The 14599-nt window shown below is 47.2% G+C and overlaps 1 long non-coding RNA gene and 1 pseudogene across 2 annotated transcripts in view; both read right to left on the bottom strand.

Moving 5' to 3' along the window:
- The window catches only part of LOC310904789 (ubiquitin carboxyl-terminal hydrolase 42-like), a 251468-nt pseudogene that overhangs the window by 133921 nt on the left and 102948 nt on the right, over positions 1-14599 (bottom strand). The gene's annotated exons all lie outside the window — the stretch shown is intronic.
- LOC310905001 lies at positions 5204-12870 on the bottom strand. The gene is made up of 2 exons (XR_014588728.1): positions 12006-12870; positions 5204-6978 (listed from the first exon to the last, which is right to left on the bottom strand). It is a non-coding gene; the product is annotated as an uncharacterized lncRNA (long non-coding RNA).

Genomic DNA, 14599 nt, shown 5'->3' with positions numbered 1-14599 from the left:
TAAAATTTACCACACTAAACCCCTGAAGACTGTTCTGGGGGGTCCACATTCAATTCTGGAATTTCACACTTCCATTTAAGTGTTCTTCCCCCCCAATCTGGGGGTTCGCCCACCCAATTTTGGGGGTTCCTCCCCTAATTGGGGGGGACACAACCAATTTTGGGGGGGACACAACCAATTTGGGGGGGGACACAACCAATTTGGGGGGGTCCCCCCAATTTTAGAGTCCCCCACCCTCCTTTTTTGGGTTTCCCCCAATATTAAGAGCTCTTCCGCCCAATTTTGGGGGACCCCACAATTTTGACGTTTCTTCCCCTAAATTGGGGCTTCGACCCTTCAATTTTGGGGGGGGCTCCCCCCTTAGTTTGGCCTTCCACCCTAATATTGGGCCTTACCCCTAAGAACCCTGACCCCTAACACTACGGCTCCCACGGATCTAACCCTAACCCCTACCCCAAAAAACCCTAGAAACCCTAACCCTAAAAACCCTTACAGTCCTAACCCGATAAAATTTACCACACTAGACCTACGCCTAAAAGCCCTAACCCTAAAAATTAAGACCCTCTAAACCCTAACCCAAAACGTAAAGATTCTCAAAGCCCTAACGCTGGAGACCCTAACCTTAAAAAAAAAAAAAAAAGACCTTAAAACCCTAACCCTAAATACCTGACCATAACTAAAACCCTAAGACCCTAACCCTAAAAACCCTATCAACACTAAAACCACAAAATACTTTAAAACCTTAACACACTAACCCCCAAACCCTAACCCTTATAACTCCAACCCTAACAACCTTAAAATCCTAACCCTAAACCCTGGAAACCCTAACCCTGAAACCCAACCCTAGTGCCTTAGCCCTGAAACCTTAAAACCCTAACACCTTATTAGAAACACTCTGTAACCAATACCATAGGCTCAGGCAAGTATCTCAGTGAGGTAGCATTTTTATTCACGATTGCAATGGCAGGCGTCCCACAAGCCACCTACTAGTTCCATAACACAGTTTATATAATTTTTTTTTCCTCTCGGTGACCAGGACCCTCCCCAGTTTCCCCATTGACTGGGTAATCCATGTTCACGATCTATCCAGTGCTTCACAGAAAATACACAGCTGCTGGCCTGTTACTAGTCAATTTTATTTTTTTCTTGACTGTTTTCCTCTTTGAGGTGGTAATGTTTCTTACACCGTGATTTCCACCCAATTGCTCTAAGGATTCTGGTTGTCTGCATTTTACAAGGTTGTCTGTTAAGCTTTCTTATCACTGCAAGCATATATCAATACCACCTTCCTTCCCTCTAAACGATGTAACTCTGTGCAAAAACATTTTTATTCCCACAACCTTGATCCCCTTACCCTAAAATCCTTATTCTCTTTAACCCTAACAACTCTAACCACAACCCTAACCCTTCATATCAACCCCCCGACGCTAATGACACTGACTAATGATCCAAACCCCAAACCCCAGGCAACCAACAAAGAAACAGACACAAAGCTGAAAACTACAAAAAAGGCAAAACCCTGGATACAGACCCCAAATCACAAACACGCTACCAAAATGCTACAGAAAAGCCCCAGACGCAGGCCCCAAGCACTACAGCTAGGCCCCAGAAGCTCTAGACACATCCCAAAGCCAAAATGCAATCCCCAAACACTACAGAAAAGCCCCCAAACACCAGACACAGGCTGCAGAAGTCTACAAGCAGGCCCCAGCCACACCCGGATGCAGACCCCAACTGTCCACAAGCAGCTCCCAACCCACCCCCCCCATGAACTGGACCCCCCACCACCACCACCCAGATGCATGCCCCAGGCCCCAGGCCTCAGCCCCAGCCCCCACACCCCAGACTCAGGCCCCAAAGGTGTACAACCAGCTCCCAACTGCCCCCCTCAAAGGGAGGCCCCAAAGCCTGCCAGAGGACCCTAGAGCGTACAAGCAGCTCCCAACCCCCCCGGCACAGGCCCCAACCCCCCCCCCAGACACAGGCCCCAAAGGTGTACAAGCAACTCCCCATCCTCCCCAGAGGCACGCCCCAAAGGTGTACAAACAGCCCCAACCCCCCAAGACCCAGACCCCTACAGCGTAGAAGCAGCTCCCAACCCCATGCCCCCAAGGCACATGCCCCAACCCCTCCCCCAAGGCAGGCCCTAACAGTGTACAAGCAGCTCCCACCCCCCCCCAGACGCAGGCCCCAAAGGTGTACAAGCAGGCCCCTACAGTATACAAGCAGCTCACAACCACCCCCCCAAAGGCAGGCCCCAACCCCCTCCAGATGCAAGCCCGAAAGGTTAAAACCAGCTCCAACCCCCCAACCCCCCCCGCCCCGCGCAGACGCAGGCCCCAAAGGTGTACAAGCAGTTCCCAACCCCTCCAAGGCAGGCCCCAAAAGTGTACAGGCAGGCCCCTACAGTGTAGAAACGCTCCAACCCCCCCCGCTTCCACCTCGAGGGAGGCCCTCCCCCCCCAGTATACACGAAGCTCCCAACCCCCTCTCAGAGGAATGCCTAAAAAAGTATACAAGCAGCTCCTAACACCCCCCCACCCCCCCCCCCAAAAAGAGGCAGTCCCCAAAGGTGTACAAGCAGGCCCTCAAATCCCTTAGGTGTACAAGCAGGCCCTCAAATCCCTTAGGTGTACAAGCAGGCCCTTCAAATCCCTTAGCCCCTGCGCCAGCTTTATTGGCGAGCAGCGAGGCTGGGGGGGGAGGGGGGCAAGACAGCCTTAAATAAAATACAAATATAAAAAGTGTTATAAATGGCTGTTATAAATCCAAATAGGATTACAATCAAAGTTTACAATTTATTAAACGAATAGAGGCAAGCAAGCAGCGCTGGGTGCGCCGGGAGTCTCTGCTCCCCCAGGACGCACACCTGTTACGTAAGGCGGCTGGTTTTGATGCTCCCAGGCTAATACATATTCATTACTACTTCGAGAAGAGGCAGGGTTATTAGAATTGGTTTCCGGAATCCGAAACCCCTCCCAGGGGCGCCTGCGTACCAGTCTCTGGTGGTCTCTCGGGGCTTGCTCGGGCTGAATGCTGGTTGTCTTCCTCCCAGGCTTTTGTCCTTCAATTGTCCTTCAGCTCCCCCTTCCTCCTCGTTTGGGAGCCTCTGCGCCGGATTTCAGAAACTCTAGCAACATCCCCTGCAGTAGTCAGCACTTTTCCCTAAAAACCCCTTTGTTCTCTTATCACCTAGACCCGGGCCTCGATGTTAACCCTTCAAATCCCTTAGTGACACGAATTGCTGGACCATTCCTTACAAAAGGAAGGATAAAATATGTAGAGGAGCAATGGCACACGCGAAAGCCCAGCACCGCGGGCAGAGGCAGCGAAGGTTGACGGCAGAACAGTGCTCGGTTTGAACACGGAGAGGGAAAGCGAGGGGAAGGTGGCCGAAGCCGGCCGCAGTCTCTGAGCTCTCCTCCTCCTGATTGTTTTCTCTCAAAGCCATTTCTGTCTGTGTGCGGGCACCCGGAGCCGGCAGAAGTCCCCGTGAAGTCCTTCGGCAGGACGGAGGGCTGCGTGGGCTCCAGTGAGAGAGGGAGTTAGGAGAATCTTATCAAGTAGAGATAGAGCGCTGACAGCGTTAAACTAGGATGCTACTTAGCGTCTTTGCTAACTATGGTGCATTGTGCCAATTAACTAAAGCAAGAAGCCTTGGGCCCCTTACCAAGGTCAGTCTCCTAATAAGAGAGTGAGCCTGTCTTAAGAAACTGGGAGAAACTGGTCCTGCAGATGGACAAGAGCCAAGGAGCAACTGAGTCTGTGCAAAGACAAGAGGTCAACTAGCGGTGACGAGGAAGAGTCATCAATCTTCATGCCCACGACCTCCCGTGCTGCCCAGCGCTGAATAAACATACCTACTTTACAATCTCACTGATTGTGGAGTCCCTTTTCCGCAAGTCACTAGCAGCGGTTTCTTCCGCAGAGGTTTTCCCAGAGCCGCTTCAAAGCTTCCCTCGTGGAGCTGGGGCGTCGCAGGGGGTCGTCAAAGCACGCACACACACACACACACACACACACACACACACAGGCGTTGTTGTCCAAACAGAAAGTATTTACAACAAATTCGACAAGCGGTTTTCCTCTGCCAGCAGTAAATGCCTGAGGGCCCCTACAGCTTCACAAATCATAGCACAAAGAGCCTAAAGTTCCTCTAAAATTTAGGGAAATGATTCAAAATAGATCTGCTAGGGGAAAACGATCACTGGCGGCAGGGTACACAATACACGCGAGTCTCAGCTCTCCTCCGCAGGGTCAGTGCCCACGCCCAAGTGCGACGCTGATGGCACCCGAACATTTGCTGTAGCAGGCAGCAGAGCCAGCAGCTCAGGGGAGCAATTTTAAAAACCAGGAGGCACTTAAACCAACCCTTAATTGACCCAGTTACTGCAGGAGAGTCCCGACTACTCGCCCTGGAGTCCTACTGTCACCAGCAAAAAGCACCAACCAAAGCTTGGGGGAACTTTGGTACAGCACAAGAGAAGGGAGTGGGGGTAGCGTAGCCGTATCGCAGAGCTGCTGCTTTTCACACCATTTTATCATCCCTGATAATTGAAAGTAAGGCCGGGTGGGCTGACCCCACCACCACCACTCCTGGCAGCATGTTTGGTCCACAACGCTAGAATAATTATTTTGCTCCCTCCCGCCCTTACAGCTTCATCATCTGAAAAGATTACAGTCAAAACAATGGCATACACAAATAAAAGTCAAGAGTTGACATAGTAACTCCGGGATTTGGGTATCAACTGTCCGAGAAATCAGAACACCCAGGCTTCACAATGTGCCCAACATCGAGCTGTGCCAAGGGGGGGCGGAAGGAAGAAGCTTTCCGTTTAAGCCTTCAGAGCATCGCTCCATCACTACGTCAATTCACAGCCACCACAGCGTGCCAATGGACATCTTTCTGTGCCAAAAGAAACAAGTGTTTTGTCCTCTTGATATCAAAGGTAGCCACCTCTACTTACGGAACCATGCACAAGACCTTAACTCTGACCAGCAGGGAAACTTAGGACAACTGAGTGCAAATCCTGCCAATTTCTACCAGTTCCAACTGTGCTTTAAGTCTCATTGCAAAGCCTCAGTTAGAAAAAGGATCACCTCAGGGTATCCAACAAGAAGAAGAGTTGGTTTTTTTTTTGTTTTTTTTTTTTTTTTTTTTTTTAATATACCATAGGACTTGATTCAAAGATCATAAATCCAATTTCTTTAAGTGATTTATTCTTTATTGACGGCGCCGGATGCACGGGGGATCTTTCCGCCTATCGTGCATCCCGAAGTGAAAAGCCGTCCCAAATTTATACATCACAGTGATTAATATTTTATTAACGCCTATACATATTCATTATCTAACCCCGCCTACTCTCGCTTCTCATGCTAATCAGTTTTTTGTGTCCTGCGCCTGCGCAGATCCTCTCAGTGGTCTTGGGCAGGGGTCGTCGAGCTGTGGTCGGTGGTCTCAGAGAGGAAGGCCATAAGTCTTCCTCACAGTGTACTTTTCACCCTTGGTCAGGATTCTGCTGAATTAGCTTTCTTCCTAACCGCAAGGACTGTTTTTTCTTCGAATCTTCTGCTCATTATTTTCTTATCTTGGATTCCAATGTCTTGTTCGAGATATATTGCCCGTATGTCCTATTTTGAGATACATTGTCCGTACATCTGCTTCCTGCCCTACACCTAATGTTCTGTTCTTCTTTAATAGTTTCATTCTTAACCCTTTCTTATCTGGAATCGCCTCAGCTTCCCTAATCAATCCCCCCTTTTCTTTTCCCCATGCAAATTCTTTTGCATTGCATGCCCTTACCATTAGCAGTATCGCAGTGACATACATACAAATATTCCTACTACCAATAACATAACCAGATCATTAAAAACTTGTTCTAACTATTGAAAGTTGGGTAACCATGAAGTTAACTTAAAACTCCTAATCCTGTTCCTAGCATTCCAGTTAAGTCTCTTTGTGTTCTGCCCCTGAGGTGTACTTGCTTTTGTGACCCTATTGTCCAGCCTTCTAATGATGTCTTTAGGAAAGGAGAACAGGCTGGTTGAACTGCTGAGATGTTAATTTGTATTAGCAATTCAACACGCTTGAGAGACCATTCTGGATTAAATAACAATTGTTGTTGGCCTGTGTTCCTTACTACATATGGGCCTGTTTCATAAATTTTGGGTTCCAGCTTGACTGGGGCTTGGGCATAGGTTGTAGGGGAAGGAAGTGCAATAGGGGGTCTCACTGTTGTAGGAAGTATAGCATATATTGTAAAATTTATCATGAGGCTCTCGCCTTCCTTGATCTCGAGCTTTTGATCATTATTAGTCCAAAAACAGTTAACTGCTACAGTCTGTGTTAATATAAAATTATACCAACAATCTAATTTACCTGGGCGGATACAACCTTCTTGTTGGCCACTTTTGGAAGTCGGTTTTACTAAAATCCCCGTTGCTTTCTCGTGGGCTGTTCCATTAATCATTCGGCACCCTATTTCAATTTCGTCCCCTACAGTTCTTTGGTGTATCCACCCTTCCCCTAAATTTTGCCATTCTGATAATGCATGTAAATGATCACCATTTGTTCGCCAAATAACCACAACAGCTAACTTTCCATTAATGTTCTTATCCTCCGTGGTTACGGCTTCAGACCAAGGCCACCCACCATTCTCTATCATCATAGAAGCACCTTCCAATTCTTGAATCACAATTACAACTATAAGCCACAGAAATAAAACAATTCTGTTAACTAAATTTCTGCTAACTACATTACTAAATACTCCTGACCATAGTGTCTTCATTTTGCTTGACTGAACTTTAGTTTCAGTTCACCGTCACCCAGCGTTACTTTCCAGGGGGCTTTTGGAGCTTTCTTCACTCTCGAATAATGGATCCAGGCCGTTTGCTCCTTAATCTTGATGGCGGTATGTGTTGTCAGCAGCACCTGGTATGGTCCCGTCCACTTTTCTTCCAAAGGGCGACCTGCAAATGCTTTTACATACGCATAATCCCCAGGTTTAAAGGGGTGGATTGGTTGGTCCAGCCCTCTAGCCCTGGTTCCTGAGACAACTTTAGATATTTGATCCAACTGTTTTTGGAGTCCTATTAAATAATTACACAAGTATCCCGACCCCAGTTGCGTCAGGTCCTCCCCGCTGAACAAAAACTGATAGGGTCTTCCGTATAATATTTCAAAAGGGCTTAGATTTTCCTTTGTCCGTGGTTTTACTCTAATTCTAAGTAAAGCCAAAGGGAGAGACTGAGGCCATGATAAATTAGTCTCTTGTCCTATTTTGGCTATTTGTTGTTTGATTAGATGATTCATCTTTTCCACTTGTCCGCTTGCCTGTGGTCTGTAAGGGGTATGGAGTTGCCAGTCTACCCCTAAGACCTTACTTACTTCTTGAACTATTTGCGCACAAAAATGAGAGCCTCTATCCGAGGACATTGCTGCCGGAATTCCGAAACGCGGTATTATCTCATTCAGTAAAACCTTAACCACTTCTCTTGCCTTGTTGGTTCGACAGGGAAAAGCCTCCGGCCACCCGGAAAAAGTATCTGTCAAAACCAACAAGTATCGATACCCCCCTTTTCTTGGCAGTTCTGAAAAATCTATCTGCCATTGTTGTCCTGGATAGTTTCCTTTACTGATTATTCCGAACTTTACCCTGTTTTCTGTATTAGGGTTATGATGCAAACAAATACTGCATTGCTGGGTTACTTGTTTTACCGTAGTATACAGATTTCTTCCCACCAAGACTCGACTCAGATTTTTATATAAGGTGTCTGCTCCCCAGTGAGTCTTATTATGTTCTGCCATGACCATAGGCCATATTAAATTAGAGGGTAGTACAACCCTATTATCTTTCAGGTATACCCATCCATCACTCCTTGCTTTTCCTCCCAGGTCCCCAATTAACTTTTGATCTTCCTGTGTGTACCTAGGTTCCTGTCCTTCACCTAAAGTTTGTATTTTACCGTCTGGTATTAAAGTGAGCGCTTCTGCCTCAGCCAATCCGGCCACCCTTTTTGCTTCTTGGTCAGCCAATCGGTTCCCTACCTCGAAGTCAGCGGTTCCTTTTTGGTGTCCCCGGCAATGTATAACAGCCACCTTCTCTGGGTGCTTTACCGCTTCCAACAACTTCAAAATCTCCTCACATATTTTATTTGTTTTCCTTGGGCCGTTAATAATCCTCGTTCCTTCCAGATAGCCCCATGTGCATGCACCACACCAAATGCATACTTAGAGTCTGTCCAGATATTTACTTTCTTTCCTGCTGCTAGTTCCAATGCCCGCGTAAGGGCAATTATTTCTGCTTTCTGAGCAGACGTCCCAGGGGGTAATGGTTTCGACTCAATTACCTGTTGAGTGGTCGTCACCGCATACCCTGCTTTGCGTTGTCCTTGTTTCACAAAGCTGCTTCCATCAGTATACCATGATTCGTCCGCGTCTTCCAAGGGCTCCTCCTTGAGATCTGGTCGGCTAGAATACACAGTTTCCATAGTTTCGATACAATCGTGGACCACTGGCTCGTCAGGAGCGTTACTAAGGAAAGAAGCTGGGTTCACAATGTTAGTAACCACAATTTCTACGTCATCTTGCTCCACCAGTATTGCTTGGTATTTTAAAAACCTTTGAGGGGATAACCAGTGTGCCCCTTTCTGCTCCAAGACTGCCGAGACAGTGTGTGATACCAGCACGGTTATCTTCTGTCCCACAGTGAACTTCCGAGCCTCCTGTATATTCATGATGACAGCGGCCACCGCTCGAAGGCAACCCGGCCAACCTTTACTTACTTCATCCAGTTGTTTAGAGAAGTAGGCCACAGCTCTCCTGTAGGGGCCCAGCTTCTGTGCCAGCACCCCCAGAGCCATCCCTTGTCTCTCATAGGAGTACAACCAAAAGGGTTTAGACAAGTCCGGTAGACCCAAAGCTGGTGCTCGCATTAACTCCAATTTAAGCTTCTTAAAGGCAGCCCGTGCTTCCCCCGTCCAGACCAATTTTGATTGGTTATTCTTGATGAGGTCATATAGGGGTTTTACAATTAGTCCATAATTATTAATCCATAGACGGCACCAACCTGTCATCCCTAGAAAAGTTCGTAATTCCTTAATGGTCTGTGGTTCTGGGGTACGGCAGATAGTTTCTTTCCGTTCTGTTCCTAACTCCCTTTGTCCCCCTGAAATCTCAAACCCCAAGTAAGTTACACGTGACTGAATCAGCTGAGCCTTCTGTTGAGAGACTCGATACCCATTCAAACCCAGAAAATTAAGGAGACTTATCGTCCATTGCATGCAGCTGCTCCTATTCTCAGTGGCTATCAAAAGGTCATCAGCGTATTGCAGCAGAACTCCTTCGGTGTTTGGGGCCTCCCAAACCTCAAGCTCTTTTGCTAGTTGATTCCCAAAAATCGTGGGGCTGTTTTTGAATCCCTGTGGCAATACGGTCCAGGTCAATTGAGCCTTTCGTCCTGAGTCTGGATTTTCCCATTCAAAAGCAAAAAGCTTCTGACTTTCTGGGGCTAAAGTCAGGCAGAAGAAGGCATCTTTTAAATCCAGTACGGTAAACCAAACTAAATTATCTTTTAATTTAGTCAGTAATGTGTACGGGTTGGCTACCACAGGGTGTATATCTTCAGTGATCTTATTTATAGCTCTTAAATCCTGCACTAATCTATAGTTCTTCCCATCTGGCTTCTTAATTGGTAGTATAGGAGTATTATATTCAGATTCACACTCAACCAGCAGTCCATGTTTTAAAAACTTATCCACTATCCCCTTAATTCCTTTCCTGTCTTCTAATCTTAGGGGATATTGCTTAATCTTAACTGGCCTTTCCCCTGGCTTTAATCTCACCACTATCGGGGCTGCATTTTTGGCTCGCCCAGGGATGTCAGTAGCCCAGACTCCTGGGTAAACTTGGTCTAAAATCTCCGAAGGTACTTTACCGATGGGGTCTGCTTGTATCAGCGTTAAGCTTAGCGCGGTTATCAGCTTTTCTTCTCTCACTTTTAACCCCACCTTCCCTTTTTCAAAGACAATTTCCGCTTCTAATTGTTCTAGTAAATCTCGCCCCAGCAAAGACTTCGGGGATCCTGGTAAATATAAAAACCTATGTATTCCCATCTGTTTCCCTAACTTATATTTTAAAGGCCTTAGGAAAAAGGCTTTCTCGTGCTGGTCTGTAGCTCCTATCACCGTCACAAAATCCTCATCCTCTGGTATCAATTTCTGGTTTAACACAGAATAAGTCGCTCCTGTGTCAATTAAAAACTCCACTTCCTGTCCTGATTTCCCTAGCTTAATTTTAACCAGCGGATCTGCTAGGGTAGAATCCCCCGGTCCACTTCATTGGTCGGGAGATACACTAGCTACCATCAACCTGTTCTTCTCCCGTTGTTTCGGACATTCCCTTTTCCAATGACCCACTTCCCTACAATATGCACACTGATTCGGTCTCAGGGGAGGCTTTACTGACCTTCCCCTTATCCCATTCCCTTTTCCTTTTCCCCGAAAAGGTTCTTCTTGCCTCTGTAAGGCCGCAACAGTTGCCGCAGCAATAGCCCTACCCAGCCTTTGTTTCTCATTCCCTTCTCGATTCCTAAATACCCTCCATGCCTCTTCCACCAGCCTTTCTAAATCTCTCACATCCGGCTCTTTCATTTTCTGAAGCTTCCGCCTTATATCGTCCGCAGACTGACCCAAGAACAATGATACTAGCTGGACTTTACCTTCCTCAGAAGAGGGGTCTATCGTTGTAAATTTTTGCATTGCTGTCCTTAGTCAATCGAGAAATTCTGACGGGGTCTCAGTTTGCCCCTGTTTTATGGTATATAACCTAGACCAGTTTACAGACTTTGGTATCGCACTTTCCAAGGCGATCCTAATCCATTCCTGATATCTTTTTAATAACCTATAATCACCCTCATCATTATAGTCCCAGTTTGGGTCCACTCTGGGCACATATACCTCCACAGTTCCAGGTAAAACTCCTGACGTTACCTGGGTCTGTACTTGAGTTTGTGCATTCTTAATTACCAGTTGCTTTTCCGTTTCCGATAATGCTGCCAGCATTATCTCTATATCTTTCCAATCGGGATATAAATTCTTTACAATCAGCTCAAACCTCCGGGCCACTGATTCTGGATCATCCCGGTATCCTTTCACAGCTTCCTTCCATGAATCTAACTCAGCAGTTGTGAAAGGTACTTTTATCCGAGCTGGTCCGTTAGCCCCCATAGCCTGTCGTAACGGGGCTTGAATGATGGGCCCGACCTTACTTCGGGTTCGAGCCGTGATCGGAGTAAAGTCTCCATTCCCCCAACTCTCATTTTTCTTATCTATTCTGCCGTTTCCTGAGCTCGCCCCCACGCCTCGTTCTATTATCTGGGGCGGGAGGACATAATCCTCCATTCTCTCCTCTGACTCATTCAATTTCAAACATCTCTGCCCGATACTGCACGCCGAACAACATCTTTTCATTTTTCCTGCCCCTTCCTTCTTCATATCCTTTTCTATTGCCAGGATCAAAGGATCCTGTGGGGCTAAGTTAATTCCACACTCCTTCTGCCATTCCGGGTGGTTTCTCAAAGTGAAAAACATATCTGCGTATGACACCTCATCCCACTTTCCTTCTCTCCTTAGAAACAACATTAACTGTAGTAAAGTATTATAATTTAAGATTCCATTCAGTGGCCATTTCCCTCACAATCCAACTTATAAAGTGGCCACCATTGATTACAATATTTTATCAACGTTTTCTTATTTTCAGTTCCACCGGGGGATCCCCCTGTATCTTTCCAATGACTCAAGATACATCCCAACGGGCTTTTCTTTGGAATCCCACTACTCTGCTGCCCCCCCATGTTACAGTTCAGAATGTTTCTTGTTACACAATACAAGCCGGCAGCTTTCCACAATAACACCAAGATCCTAGTAACGTTATAAAGAGTACAATCAGAATCCCAAAGACAATAGCCAAGGTCAAGTTCCACATTTAAACACAACGTAATACCAACCTCGCATGCAAAGGTTATTTGTTTCCCAACAGCAACTGAGTGCTTTCCAAAAAACCAAATGCCGTCTTGCAGAAAACTTTTACTTTCCGACTTACAGACGACCCCAACTGACCGGTCAACCAAATAAACCAAAATAAAGAATATAATCACTTACAATGATGGGGTCCGTGTCTGCCTCCGCAGTGATCCGTTGAGTCGAGGAGTCCCTCCGGGAAATCCCGGGGGTACCCTAGGGAGTCCTGTTCCCAGCGGGTCCTGCGGTCCGACAGAGAAGAAGTCCCATCTGGGGTGCCAGATTGATTCAAAGATCATAAATCCAATTTCTTTAAGTGATTTATTCTTTATTGACGGCGCCGGATGCACGGGGGATCTTTCCGCCTATCGTGCATCCCGAAGTGAAAAGCCGTCCCAAATTTATACATCACAGTGATTAATATTTTATTAACGCCTATACATATTCATTATCTAACCCCGCCTACTCTCGCTTCTCATGCTAATCAGTTTTTTGTGTCCTGCGCCTGCGCAGATCCTCTCAGTGGTCTTGGGCAGGGGTCGTCGAGCTGTGGTCGGTGGTCTCAGAGAGGAAGGCCATAAGTCTTCCTCACAGTGTACTTTTCACCCTTGGTCAGGATTCTGCTGAATTAGCTTTCTTCCTAACCGCAAGGACTGTTTTTTCTTCGAATCTTCTGCTCATTATTTTCTTATCTTGGATTCCAATGTCTTGTTCGAGATATATTGCCCGTATGTCCTATTTTGAGATACATTGTCCGTACATCTGCTTCCTGCCCTACACCTAATGTTCTGTTCTTCTTTAATAGTTTCATTCTTAACCCTTTCTTATCTGGAATCGCCTCAGCTTCCCTAATCAGACTATGCAGTTCAATCATCAATCATCTTGGAAAGCTCAAGGAGGAGGTCATCCTCATCCTTCCCTGGGTCCAAGTCGAGCTCGGCTTCCAGTATGCCGTCTGAGAGTTCCCAAAGTAGCATCTCTAAATCCTCGTCTACAGATACGGGCGCGTTGCCTGTTGTACTCAGCCGGCGTGTCCTTGCTTCTTCTAGCTGGGAAGAAGCTGAAGTCGAGCTTGAGAACTCCATTGGCTCCACGGATTCTGCCTGGCTTCCAAGATGTGCTTCAGGTCTTGGCAGAGCAAGGAAGAGAACAATCAGTATATGCCATTTCTTAACGGGAAATCCCTTTTCTGCAAACCGGCTCTTAAAACCGTAGCCAACCCCTCCTGCACTTCAATCTTACCCAGGGATTGTTATTCAATTAACCCAGGGCTACATTTAGAGCCCAATATATTAGCAGGTACATTTTTCAGTTTGGGGGTTTCTCTGTGAAGCCAGAGCACCCGGAGTCTAGCAAAGATGGGAAACCAACATGGCCTCCCGGAAGCCCAGTGTCCGAGAACTACATCTCCCGGCATGCTCTGGGAAAACAATATGGACTCCCGGAAACCCGGTGGCCAAGAACTACATTTCCCAGCACTCCCCAGAAAATTGAGCCTCGCACCGTGCCGTAGGACGCCATTTTTTGCTCTGTTCCATTACCGGTTTCGTGTTTATGGAGGGTTTTCCCGCCGTTTTGGGGGGTTTCCCCTCAATTTCGGGTTTTCAGCTCTCCATTTCAGAGTTCTTCCCCGCAATTTTGGGGTTCCTTCCCCTAATTTGGTGCTTCGCCCCCCCCCCCCACTTTTGGGGTTCCCCCTCCATTTTGGGGATTCCCCCCAATTCCAAGCCCCCCACAATTTTGGAGGCCCCCACCATCCTTTCTTGGCCTGCCACCCTAATATTAAGGTTCTTTCCCCCAATGTTGGGGTTCTCACCACATGTTTGAGGTTCCTTCCCTTAATTTGGGGCTTAGCTCCCCGGGATCTGGGGCTTTAACCCCAAATTTGGGGGTCGCCCCCAAGTTTGGGGATTCCTCCCCAGGTCTGGGGGGGGTCCACATTCAATTCTGGAATTTCACACTTCCATTTAAGTCTTCTTCCCCCCAATTTGGGGGTTCACCCACCCAATTTTGGGGGTTCCTCCCCTAATTTGGGGGGACCCGACCAATTTTGGGGGTCCCCCCCAATTGTAGAGTCCCCCACCCTCCTTTTTTGGGTTCCCCCCTAATATTAAAGAGTTCTTCCGCCCAATTTTGGGGGACCCCACAATTTGGCCGTTCCTTCCCCTAACTTTGGGCTTCAACCCTTCGATTTTGGGGGGGGCTCCCCCCCTCTTATTTTGGCCTTCCGCCCTAATATTAGGCCTAACCCCTAAGAACCTTGACCCCTAAGCCTATGGCAACCACGGATCTAACCCTAACCCCTACCCCAACAAACCCTAGAAACCCTAACCCTAAAAACCCTTGCAGCCCTAACCCGATAAAATTTACCACACTAAACCCCTGAAGACTGTTCTGGGGGGTCCACATTCAATTCTGGAATTTCACACTTCCATTTAAGTGTTCTTCCCCCCCAATATGGGGGTTCGCCCACCCAATTTTGGGGGTTCCTCCCCTAATTGGGGGGGACACAACCAATTTTGGGGGGGACACAACCAATTTTGGGGGGGACACAACCAATTTTAGAGTCCCCCACCCTCCT

The sequence above is a fragment of the Anser anser genome, assembly GCF_964211835.1.
Source record: "Anser anser genome assembly, chromosome: 10".
Lineage (NCBI taxonomy): Eukaryota > Metazoa > Chordata > Aves > Anseriformes > Anatidae > Anser > Anser anser.
This window is presented reverse-complemented; position numbering and strand designations above follow the sequence as displayed.